The following is a 12,987-nucleotide window of genomic DNA, read 5'->3' as shown; positions in this document are numbered from 1 at the left end:
AGACGTCTAATCTAACAATTAAAGGGAGAAATAAAATTCATTTTCATAATACATTTTAAATGTCATATTAAGAACCTCGACTTCTTTGAACCAGGTAAAAAAGGGACACATCCTAGATATGACTTGAATTTAAGAATGTGCCTCGCAAGTAACGTAACATTTTGTGTAGGAGAAACACTTTTAATACCTTCTTTTTCTAAAAAGCTGCATCCTATACTCTGGTGTGACAAGTATACTAGTATAAAATTCTGAAAGAGATATATGGTTCTTTTTCCGTCCACAGCTGTGTCACGTCTATACACTATCATGACTGTAAATCCAGCGGTCCCCATCAAACCACGGCATACTACCTAATGCGATTTACCATTCGCCCTCTTTCATTGTGCTTTGCAATGAATGTGGGCCCTCCAAAAACAGACAGCGTCTTACATACTAGTGCGACTTATATTCAAGATTTTATAGTTATTTTAAGAGATCTGAAAAAAGTTAGAGAGTTGTGTTAATAAAATCACAAATCTGAACTGAACTGAATGGATTTAACCATTATGTAGTGATTCAAGCTTTTATATGAACTAGAGTCATCTGCACCAGCAATTTAAAGTACAATGAGTGCAATGAGGATTTATTTTTAGTCCTTATTTAAACATTAGGTAACCCTTTTAGGGACTGACTCCGAGTTTACAGAGTGAATTTGGAATGAAAAAGCCCACTGTGTGCAGGTGAAGCCAGCTGGCAGCTTGTTTAGTTTAATTGATGATGTGTTGATGGAAGATCCCATCCAACAGCGATGACGACAGAGTGTGCCCACCCCCCAACCAGACCCTCACTCTTGGACATGCCCGGCTTGGTGTAAAGCATGCTGGGAGAATTCCTCAGATGTGCCCTCATGTTGAGCCAACACTGCAAGGAAAAGAGTTTATTTTCCACAAACACAAAAACAGGTATAAGGTCGCTTGAGGAAGAGGAGTAGTAGGTAATCTGGTGAGGTAGACTTTACATCTGAAGAAAAATCTTTCAGAAACATATAAGGAATGCATGTGCTCACCAGCACAAGCACACACACACACACACACACACACACACACACACACACACAAAACCACGAAACACCTACGTCACCCAGCTTCTTTTTTTAATAGCTCTCATGTAGTGGGGGAGCAGGGCCAGGACATCGCTGAGTAATGAGTAACTGCAGGGCAAAGATGGTCTAGATGTGGTCCAATTATCGCAGCGTTCTGAACCACACATATTTCCCCGATGTGCCCTGTATTACGCTGTATATACAAGCACCAGCCATGTCTCCTGTTACAGTATACTGTATGATCCCACTTCTCTGGGAATGAGCAAACTAGACCACAAAATACATGTTTAATATTGAGCATGGCGTCATGTGTTAGTGTTCCTGAAGTCTGCTTCATGAGAACTCAGTGTTGTGATATGTGTATTTATTACATAAGACCCTATGGGAGCCCTTTGAAAAATTGGATGTAATGGTTGATTTTTTTTTCTCTGCAGGCATCTCTTTCAGCCAAGATGGAGATAGGATAGAAAGAGCCAGTGGGAAAGCTACTTTGTTAGATGATTCTGTATTGTGTGACACAATCAAAGATCCACATGCAAACGTAGTGTTAACCTGCTACCAATCCCAAACAAATCAATGAACCGACAGGGATTTAATCACTCATTTACCAAAATGTTGCAGATTTTAATGGCTTCAACTGCAGAGAAGTCAGTCTGTGAAACCTGTAGAGTAGAGCTGCTAAAAGAACCCTTCTTATTTATCTCATACTGGGATCAGTAGACACGCCAATTTGAGTCTCTGCCTGATACGTCTCTTTAAGGCCACACTTTCTTCTGATTGGCCCACTTTCTTCTCTGGGCAGAACGCTGCAGGGCTGCCAGGGGAGGGCTGCTCTCCAGTACTTGGAGGACAGTAAATATAAACCGCTTCACGTTCCGAAGTTGAGGCTGGAAGCTGTCTTGGGAAATTCTTGGTTTCATATCGGGGAATTATTGCGTGATTTGCACAACAAGCGGTTCAGCGCCCTCTACAGACTTGTCCTGGGATTACCGCAAACATACATATGCCTCATGAGCTGAAACTTTGCACGCGTTTAGTATGGGCATCCAGCATTGTAACACTATATGTGAGTTTTAAAATGGGGATCAGTCTCATGGGTCAACTGTAAAGCATCTAATTAAAATTAAATTTACTTTTTCTTTTCTATAAAGTTGTAATTTGTGTGGTTTGCGTCTTTGCTTTAGTGCCATTTTGGAAGTGCTATATGAAATTAAATTGAAATAAAAGTTCATAAAAACACAAGTTATAAGAAAAACACCAACGTTTATTTTTCACTTGGAATCAAAAACATAAAATATGAACACTTATGTGGGTAAAAATAACATGGGCTCTCAGTTTACATTGCTGCTTTATATGAGTGAACTGTGGCTTGTAAACTTCTGTTTTATGGAGTCATCCCACAGACTGAGGTGTTTCTTTTAAGAGAGGGAAAACAAGTCGGGTCCCATTCACAATGACCTTTTGTAACAATTCGCTTGTCTGCACGCTAAGCTTTAATTTACGCTCGCCAGTGTTTTTACCAGTGTTAGAAAACACAGACACATAAGCTCAGATTGTAGTCACGCTCGAAATGGTCAGGCATGCCGGCCTATCAAATATGAGTGACCTCTGCATTCCTCTCCGAATGCCCATCAGCCTTTGCATTTTGGTGTAGCGCAATCTTTTAGTAAACAACATCAGATTGCTCTGAAAAAGACTGTGGGGATATTTAGTAGCTACATCCAGGCTTTAGGCATACCTTCTCTGCTGCATGTGAAATCTCATGATGTTAATGCAGTCAGCCACATGACGTCAATACACACAGGACCTCATACTGGGACAGGACAGCTGGCAAGGTGGTTTGCTGTTTGAGACTTCCTGCCAACACAGACTGTTGGTTTCCTCTAACTGTGACCACAATCTCTCCCTTTAACCTAACCAAGACGTTTTGAGTTGCTAACAGCATGGCTCTGGAATGGCAATATCGGTTGGAGGGTCTACCACTATGGTCAATATTTAAATATTTGAACAACTTTTTTCATGGATCACTATGAAACATTCACAACACTGGCAGGATGAACTGTACCCCCCCATTCCCCCATCCCCCTGTTTTTCTTCTGGTTGTGAGAGAAATGTCCTGCAAAATATTCGATCAATGCCAAGGAATGAAGTACAGACCTTCAAATTCGATCAAAGGATGAATCATAATCATTTTGACGAAACTATTACAGCTAGCCTGGTGCCATAATCCTAAATATTTACAAGTGTCAAACATTGTAAAAAACTATTTGGTTTAAAACCAAACATCTGGAAAATCCATGACTGCTTTGTGTGGCTTTGCAAATACTGCCTGCTGCAAACATGCAAAACTAAGATAGAAACATGGTGTGAGTTGGAGCTACTAAATATTAGCATGCACCATTATCACTGTGTGAGCATGTTGGTATTCTTGCTGGAAGTATAGCTGTGTCTGAGTACAGCCTCACAAACCTGCTAGCATTAATGAGGACCCTTCAAATGAATCCTACCTCAGTATGGTTGCAGACAGCTTCAGAATTCTACAACCGGAATTTTTAAACATGCACGTTAAACAAGATACCTTTAAACAACATTATACAGTATATCAAAAAAGTTTTAAGGCTGTGCAATCAAGCATACATTTTATACAAATCGTCTACTCTGCAGTGTCTGTATCATGTAGACCAGAGGTTCCAAGTCTTTTTTCCCTTGGGACCAGCCCCCTGTTTGTATCTAAGAAAAGCTGAGTCATCTAAGACATGAACACACACCCCCCCCCCCCCCCCCCCTCCTATTCTATTGGAATAGGAAGAAACACATTTGTTCCTACCTAATGGCCGTTATATAAACTTCCCACTTATCAGGATTTTAGTCAATATGTTTGACAACCTCAGAGCAGACAAAGCTTTGTGGCGTCCCCCCTAGGAGGGCCCAGACCCCTGGTTGAGCACCAATGATGTAGACCATTACAGCTAAACAGCTGCATGCATTGGACTGAATTAGGCCTTTCTTCTTGACCTTAACAACAACTTCCCGACAGATAAGTCTCAGGAATTATAAGCATAAGCATTTTGGAAGATACTGACTGACATCTGTTGTGTAGCCAGGGTTTTGAACTACATTCATGCATACTTTTCTAATATTAAAAGTAATGGGCCAATTTTTCTATAATCTACTGAGCAATTCATCATTCATATGCATGAGAAGTTGAGTCAAGAAAAAAAATGTAGATGATGATGAGGGTAAGTCGTCTGGATACGTTGCACAATAGCTTCTTTCATTTTTCGGTTTATTTTCACAATGTTTGTGTAATTGCCATATAGGGACATATGAAAGAGTTGAAATATTAAGAGTTTAGGAGAGAGAACAACACGAATAAGGTGTGTGCGCAATTGTGGGTGTGACTGAGAAGACACACACACACACACACACACACACACACACAAATACACACACCGCGCAAGAGTAAAAATATTTGGCAGATTCCTCCCTGCTCTCTCACATGTTGGAAAAGGCTTTGTGTTACATAACAGAGCGAGCGGCGGATGAGGGGGTCCGTATCAGAAGGAGCTGGGACAGGCGGGTGAGAAACACACAGGAGTCAGAGGTGCTTCAGGGTCACTCTCTGCTCAGGGGTTTTTCCCACAGAGAGGACCGTCCACTCTCCTCTCCTCTGGACCTCAGGGATCCCTGGAATTACGCAAACCCCCCTTCATCCTGCCCCGAGGGGTTGGGAACAAAAATAGGCACACACACACACACACATACACACACACACACACACACACACACACACATACTCCAACCTTAACTTTAACCCTGGGATGCACACCAACATACACAGCCCCTCCTTCCTCAGCACAGTGTTTACATATGTGGGACATGGCTGTGTGAACGCTGCAGATGAAGGAGCACAGAGCATGAGAGTGGAACAGCTGTATGGGTGCGGTGTGTGTGTGTGTGTGTGTGTGTGTGTGTGTGTGTGTGTGTGTGTGTGTGTGTGTGTGTGTGTGTGTGTGTGTGTGTGTGTGTGTGTGTGTGTGTGTGTGTGTGTATTTCTGTGTGAGTGTGTGTGTGTGTGTGTGTATTTCTGTGTGTGTGTGTGTGTGTGTGTGTGTGTGTGTATTTCTGTGTGAGTGTGTTTGTGTGTGCTTTTGAGACTGATGATGAATCGTTTATCACTCTTTAGCGGCATCATGTTGTAAAGAACACATAGAGGATTTACAGATTTCTACACAATGAAGGAACATTTATTGTGTTGAACAGCAGTTTGAGTATTTCATAAGATTTTGTAGACATTTGCCATGTTGCTTAATAAATCAATATGGGGCTATTAAAATTATAACAATTTAAAAATACATGCATATATGTCTATGATGTGATTTTGCATGAGAGAGGAGAAAACTGAAAGCTGCAGTGATAGCCGACTTTGCAGGTGATAACAGGTGATCAATGAATGCTCTTTATATTTAAACATCAAGGTTCTATATTGTATGTGACGAACTTAAAGTCAAGTAATAGGTTGGAATTGGCTCAAGATTGCCTTTAGTGAAGCAGGATTTCCTTTTTAGGCAGCTGATAGAGTTTCCTTCTTGGAGTATTTGTTCGGAGTTTCGCCAAACAGCTGTGATGTTACTTTACTTTTCAAGGCGAACAAACACATTCAGCTTTGATTTGATCAATCTAAAGCGAGCAAAACTAAAGAATGTCAGTCTAGAAATGGGAATCATTTCAACGTTTAATTGACTTTGATTGTCTCAGAGGGATTCTATAAGTTTACCTGTTTTCAAAGCTTCAGTGTCTGAATGAGTTTTATTGTGAAGGACAGACGCTCCTGGTTAAACCAGTGGACTCCAAACATTCTCCCTTTGCAGATGAAAACATTTTCAAATCCCCCCACTCCTCACCATCGACAAATAAGCATATATCGATCGACTAACAACTAGCTTTTAAAGAGGAAACAATTAAAAGTTTATACTTCCTGTCCTGCTATCATTTCTGCTATCGTGGTCTTGTTGTGTACCACAGATCTTCATAAGTCTGTGAGACTGCCACTCTTAGTTAATTTGCGATGTCCTGCTTTGATTTGTATTTGTGTTGATTTAGGCAACTGCAGAATAATCTACCTCACGGGTCGAATGTTTCAAATAGAGGAGCCTGGCTCTCTTCATTACCAACTGTAAATATGACTCATCATATTGGTCTGTCTTCGTTGGAGCAGTTGCGACAGCCTTACATTTACCCCCAAGGGGGCGCAGGCACCACTTTGGGAATCACTGAGGTAAACCCATCATTGTGTCCAGTGTCAATGCCTGCAGTTTTTGTTTATTCCCACTAGAAGGCACTGTTGTGCATTTTGGCCAGCAGCCTCCACAGGTGTCCATCACAGAGACAAACAGAAGGAGGTAGTTTAAGGTTATTCCAGTTTGTATCAGTTCACCTGAGGCCCAACTGTTCAGTTATTGTAACCACAAACAGCTGTTTCTCCTGGCCAATCAAAACAGGATTGGAATTTATTTTTTTCTGCTATTTAATATGAGGCGGAAATCACAACAGGAAATCACATCTCAGAAGCAACAATCACTGTTTGTTATTGTTTCTTTCCTCTAATGGTATTTTGGGGGATTATTCAAAGGAGCGTGTTACAGTCTGGCCTGGGGGGGGGGGGGGGGGGGGGGGGGGGGGAGGAGGAGGGAGGGTTCATAGCCTGCAAACAATGATAGTGAAGATAGCTTGGGATTGCACATGTAGTAGTAGTAGTTCTTTTTTCACTAAATTCCCTTCAAAGTCTCTGCATCATTCAAGCAGCTTAGTTAGAATATAAGTGAAGCAATCTAAGACTGTTAAGCTCTCAGTGTGGGCTTTAGTCCAAAAGGCAGCAGTGTTAACAGAGGAGTAGAGCTGCTACGAAGCCACTCTGCTGCCAGTGTGCTGTGTGTTTAAGTTTCCAAAGAAAGCAAGTGTCCTAAAAATGTACCAGGGCGGAGGGAGGGAGAGGGAGAGAGAGAGAGGTGTGGAAGAGAGGAAAGGGTGAGTGGCTCTCAGCACACACCCTCAGTCTGACACACATATTCATATAGACTAAAGTGTTTACTTAACAACAGCAGAGCCAATCAGACACAAGGGAGCATACATATTAATAGTATCACTTAAAGGAGAATGATGGTTAACGTTTTGGAATTGCTCCTGTAACCGCCGCCTGCAGCCACACCAGCTGTAATGGCTGTAATTTTTTGGACAAATTTGCTCAATCAAAGTAAATCCACTTAAAGTGCAGAACTCTGATCAACATTTGTGAAAGGACTCCTGGCAGCTCCTAGTGGAGCATTTTGTAAGAGACAAAGTATTTTTTAACAGAACAGCCTCTACGTCGTCTTCTTCACAGCCACTAGACTCCATTGACCAAAACATTTTACCCTGCAGGACATGGGGGATGCTGTATTATACAACTGTCATGGCTGGTCAGTTTGGTTTAATTGTGTGTCTTTTGAATCCCAAAACAAAAGAAGAACATTAACAAATTAAACTGTTTTTTTTAGCGGTAGCTTCGGACAAGCAGTGATTAAGTCAAGGGAGTCTGGTGGCGGCGATCAGATTCATGTATCTGGCTGTTTCTGGTGTGATAAAAGGATCTTACCCTAACAAACATGTCTCCATATCTGTAGTGATAACCTCTGTAAGGTTGTTGGTCAGTTGTATGAATACTCCCGCCTGTCAAGCTATAACAGGCCGGGCAGACGGCGTGTGATTTCAGTCGTATGACTTCATCCCTTGCACAGTGAACGCAGATCTATGAGGAGATTTCCCAACATTCAGGACTTTATTTCCTGATTGCAAGCACATCATTTATGAGCTTTGTTTGTGTGTCATAAATTATTCACTTGTCCAGTGTGAGATGACATTTCTTACAATATGCCCGTCCTTCGAGAAACTGTTTGGGTGCCATCGCCCCAAAGGACTATGGTTCAGGCATTACAGTAACCTGTGGCTGCCGGCTTAAGCAATCTACCAAAACTGTTTTGTATCTCTCATTTAGGCTCTGATACAGCCCAGGTTTCAGAATATCAGATCTTTAAGGAAAGTGTAACACAACTAAAGTAATGAAGGTTTTCTGTAATTTGCTTTCAGAATCAATTGTTGCATCCTCAGCACACTGACTGAATGTAAACACTGAATCCCTCCAAAACTCACAATCAGTGCCGTCTGTTTCCTCTCAGAGTAACACACTCTCTCACTCTGTCTCCCTCTCCTCGTCTCACACCCACACTCGCACACCCAAAGCGGTGATTTTAACCACCCTACTGTCCACACTGATGCCCGACTGGGCCGAGCTCAATGGGCTGTGTCTCGAGCTCTAAAAGATGCACAGCTGTATATTTAGTCCTGGGTCATTTCCCTGGAGGGCTCAGCTTTGGGCTACGTTTATCCCTGTTGCCCAAGAGGGGAAACTCCCAGCATGCTTGCTACCTCTGCCTGTCTGAAGGAGTGGGCTATAATTTTGGTAAATTGCTCAAAGGAGCCACTGTGCTCATGTGAAAGAAAGCACATGGTGCGATGTTGACAGAGATAAAGAGCGCTGGGTGAACGTTACACTCTGATATGTTGTTCTCAAAAGAGGTAGACACGTTGCAGTGCCAGCGTTCTCTCTTGGTTTGTGTCTTTTTGTTTAAGTGTTTTTACAAGGTCACTTGAACATGAGCTCCTGAACTCAGACGTGTTGGAAGTACTGCTTGAATTCGCTGTGCTGTGTTCTGTATGGGATATAAAGGCTTATAAGGCAAATTCACACAATAAGATTCATTTTTCAACTTAACTATGACCATCAGAAGATTGACAGAAGTGTTAAAATAAAGAACGCCGTATCAGCATATTTTGGCGCCCATACGCTCCTGTTAAAATCGTTGTTATTAATCAGCTTGGCAAACCTTTTTTTTGAGCTGAAGAGCAGCAGGTTTCTTTGAAGCAACATTTCATCATACTGTTTGTTTATTATTACGCCCGTTTCTATTTTGCTGCCACATTGGAGATAAACAGGCTGCATTTAGCTCTTCTCATGGGAACAACTTTATTATGATGCTCAGCTGACTTGGCTTAAGGTGGCATCGCTCTGAGCAAAGCGAGTGCCAAGGACTCAGTGAAACTGCAAGAATCAGTTTTCCTTCATCAGAAATCACTCTAAAACCAAAAAGTATGTGAGAATGAAAGTGCAGTAGATTTCTGGTTTGTACAGTCTGCAAATGACAGGTTTTCATTTTTTCTGTCCTGTGGAAGTACTGCAACGCATTCATTATATATCTCTTACCTAATCTTTGACTAATGTTGAAACCATACCTGTGTTTTGTACTTAAAGACTCTGCAACGATCTGCTCTGTGGTTGTGTCGCTGAGGTTTGCAGGTGTGAAACAACCTGAGATTTTAAGCTTTGAGACAGAGCTGCATAATGCTGGAAAAAAATGTCTTTTAAAAAATCGTTAAACTTGTTCTGCTATGTGTTAGGACTGATTGCCAGATTGCATTTTTAAAATGACATTGCAGTTCAAAGTCTGGTGCACCCAGTCTGAAACTAAAGGGTACTTTGTGGGTCTGAATGAGATGAGGGGCTCGACAAAGCTTTGATTTTTGACAGCTTAGTGTAGAGAAAAGGCTGAAAGCCGACAGTCTATCCTGTTTGAAATATGAAACCTTTTACTCATTAGTGTCTGTGAAAGACCCAGTGCTTGCTTTGGATTTGTGTTTAGGCTGATTAATTGTGCATGGTTTGGGTTGCAAGAATTGTCTAATAAATAAAAGTCTGTGATTCCATCACTCGCCTCATAGCAACAGTCCCCATTCAAATGTTTCTATGAAGACAGAAACTGCAACGACTTCCTCGACTAGAATGCTGATTCCCAACTTCCCAAGCAGTCTCGTGCTTTCTGGATTAATTACAAGTCCCAAAAACAAAACACATACAGATACACACACACACACACACACACACACACACACACACACTCCGTCCATCTGGCTGCAATTCATCAAAGCGGAAACGCACATCATGCTGGAGAGTATTGTTGTGAGAATTGTTTGTGTCTGTGTGTGTCTTTCCTGGTGTGCGCACACAATAGGCTCTATTTGTGTGAAAATGCCTGCGGCTGCACATTCAGGCCACAGAGTCTGTATTTAGAGGCTCAAACATCAGTCCAGCGGTTCTGTTCCTTTTCATTCCTAGAAGACTGTCTGTCTTCCACGTGTTGTACAACACACAGAGTCAAATACCAACTCCGCTAACAAGTCATGGTCTGACATTCAGCAGAATGTCCATCTCTCTAATCTAAGCATTGTATTCATGATTGAAGCACCTTTCTTTCTGCTTTTGGTTGTTTTTCAACGTGTGTTTTTCATGTCACACGTAGGTGGTGTCACTTGTCAGGCTGGAGTTTGGGGTAAAGTTAGGATGATTCTATACTCGCTCTCTCTGGTGTGTGGTTTTCTCTGGGCATTCTGAGTCTGTATTCTGGGGCCTCCACAGACAGACCATAATTTACCCTTTTGCTCTTACTGTTTATATTTCTCTGGAGCTTTCTACAGAAGCAGAGCATCCTCTGTGTCACAGCTCTCAGTGGGAGACTGTCCAGGGATCATTTCAGTAGAGGGAAATATTTAACACAAATCTTTTCTGTGTGTCCAGAACCTGGCGTTTTAGTATTCCTTCACCACTGTCCAAAAACAGTTAATTGAATCAAACTGTCACACTGAAGTTTCATTTCTATGAATCTTCTTCAGATTGAATCACTTATGCAGTGTCCTGCTGCCTTCAATTCTGTCTTGTTTACTAAATGTAATAATCTGCTGCTAAAATAGTCCAAAGACATTTAACATTTTTCTCCACTTTGAGATATACTTTCAAGAATATGCAGTGCCTTGCTGTCTCAGTGTTTTACCCTGCATACATTTTGAATAGTTAACATAAGCTGTAGAGTTGTGTAGCGTTTATAGCGATTTAAATCTTGGACTAGTCAAATTGACTCAGAGGAAGCTGAATGCATATTTTGTTTTTCTCCCTTTTCATTTAACTAGATACTTGGAGGTAAAAATATATAAAACATATTTTACAAATAAATTCACATGCTTTGAGTTTGAATTGTCTTGATCTTAAGCAACATTCAGTATATCGTTCATACATCGTAGTAGGGCTGGTTATGGATTTTTTTTAAAAGTCACTTTCGGAATTAAGACCAGATCACATTTGATCAAATAATAATCAACCAAACTCAGAACAATCCTAAGAGATTACAGGCTGCACAGTTGAGATCAGGGCAGCCAAACAGAAACAGCTTTAACACCAGGTCACACCACTTGTTACATAAGAACTTCTATGGAATTGAAAGTCTATGTGAAGATGAACTTCTGTCTGATTTAATGTTTTCCTCCGTAAACTTTCTATGGTCTCAATCTCTAGTTTAAAGTTTTCTTTGATACAACATGTTCATTTTGTAAAGCATGCTCCCATTTATAGAAACCAGTCAATACAACAAATGGTGTGTCATGGAGCAAGCTGACATTGTATTTGACATATTGCTACTGAAGCAACCTCCTTCTGTACAGTAGAGATAAAGCTTTGGAAAAAAACAAGATGGCGACTCTTAAAGGTAGAGTCAGTGTTAATGTTTGTTGCAGCTTGTAAACACAATATTCAAACTGGGCCGCTCCTCCTGGGCTCATCAGCACCAGAAGCACACACTCACTGCAGGACGTCATTTGTTACAGCTTGTAGCTAACCGCTGGTGTTTGGCACCTGCCGGTTCAACAGAGAGCAGACCAGAAAGTGTCGGCAGGTGAAAGCTAAAACGAGCTTTATGCGCTTTGCATTTTGCCTCACTATGATTATAGTTTCTCTTATTTGCCGTCACGTCCATCAAATTAGCCCGTTTAGATCTCGTCCAATCGCTGAATTGTATCCACTCCTAAACTCACCTCCCTGCCCAGAAACGTCCGGAGTCAACCAAAACAAAACATCAAATACAGTCAGAGCACAGGGTCTCTGTAGAAACTGTCACCATCCCACATGTAAGGAGCCCTCTAAGTGATAATTGAACAGCATTACCTTTGTATAAGTTAAAATATCCAAATTCAGCTTCTTAACAGCAGTTCACAAACACGATTGTTGACATCATGGCTGCTACGCCTACCCCCTATGAACAGACTATCTGCAGGATGCAATCATTTGTTTTACATTATGTACGCTATAATGGTTCTGTATGTCTAATGAGAGATGCCACGAGTCATTAACTGTCCTGTCTGCTACATATATATATATATGACTGATGGTTTCAATACTGCTTAGACTGATATTTTTTATGCCTGACATCTGTGCATGTGTGGTTCTCTGCAGTTAGCCAAGCCCACACAACGCTCATGACATCATGGACTGCTCTGATGTTTTCTTCTTCTGCTCCCTCTGTACCTTCGTCTTTCTCCCTCCTTACCCCCAAGCCTGCTCCTCCATCGGTCTCAGTCCTTTTTCTGGTTACTGTCCCTACTGTACATCCACTCACTACTTATGACCTCCTCCTTTTCTCCTCTCCTTCAACCTCATTTTCTCTTACTCTGTCCCCTCTCTCTCTCCCCCCCTTCAGTCTCTGTTGCCTTGATCCCCTCCCTCTCTCTCCGTCCATAGCTCTATATGGCCCTAAAAAAGAATGCTCCACGGATGGACTCTCTGCTCTTGGCTAATGGAAGCTGGGCTGTCTCTTTGTGTAAATATTTGCAGAGAGGGATTATAGATGGTCCCACGCATTCAAAGTGGAGCCCCGCTCTGCTCCAGGCCACATTAGGGCAAAGAATGACACAGAGTGTAGCTTGAGCATAGCATGAGAGGCGGCGGTGTGATGTCAAACAACGTAACAAAATGTGGTGTGAGGTTTTGA

At 41.7% G+C, this 12,987-nt stretch overlaps 1 protein-coding gene across 7 annotated transcripts in view; it reads left to right on the top strand.

Annotated features, from left to right (window-relative positions):
- Positions 1-12,987, top strand: part of tns1b (tensin 1b) — a 175,481-nt gene that overhangs the window by 101,918 nt on the left and 60,576 nt on the right. The gene's annotated exons all lie outside the window — the stretch shown is intronic.

Source organism: Labrus mixtus, chromosome 13, assembly GCF_963584025.1.
Source record: "Labrus mixtus chromosome 13, fLabMix1.1, whole genome shotgun sequence".
Lineage (NCBI taxonomy): Eukaryota > Metazoa > Chordata > Actinopteri > Labriformes > Labridae > Labrus > Labrus mixtus.
This window is presented reverse-complemented; position numbering and strand designations above follow the sequence as displayed.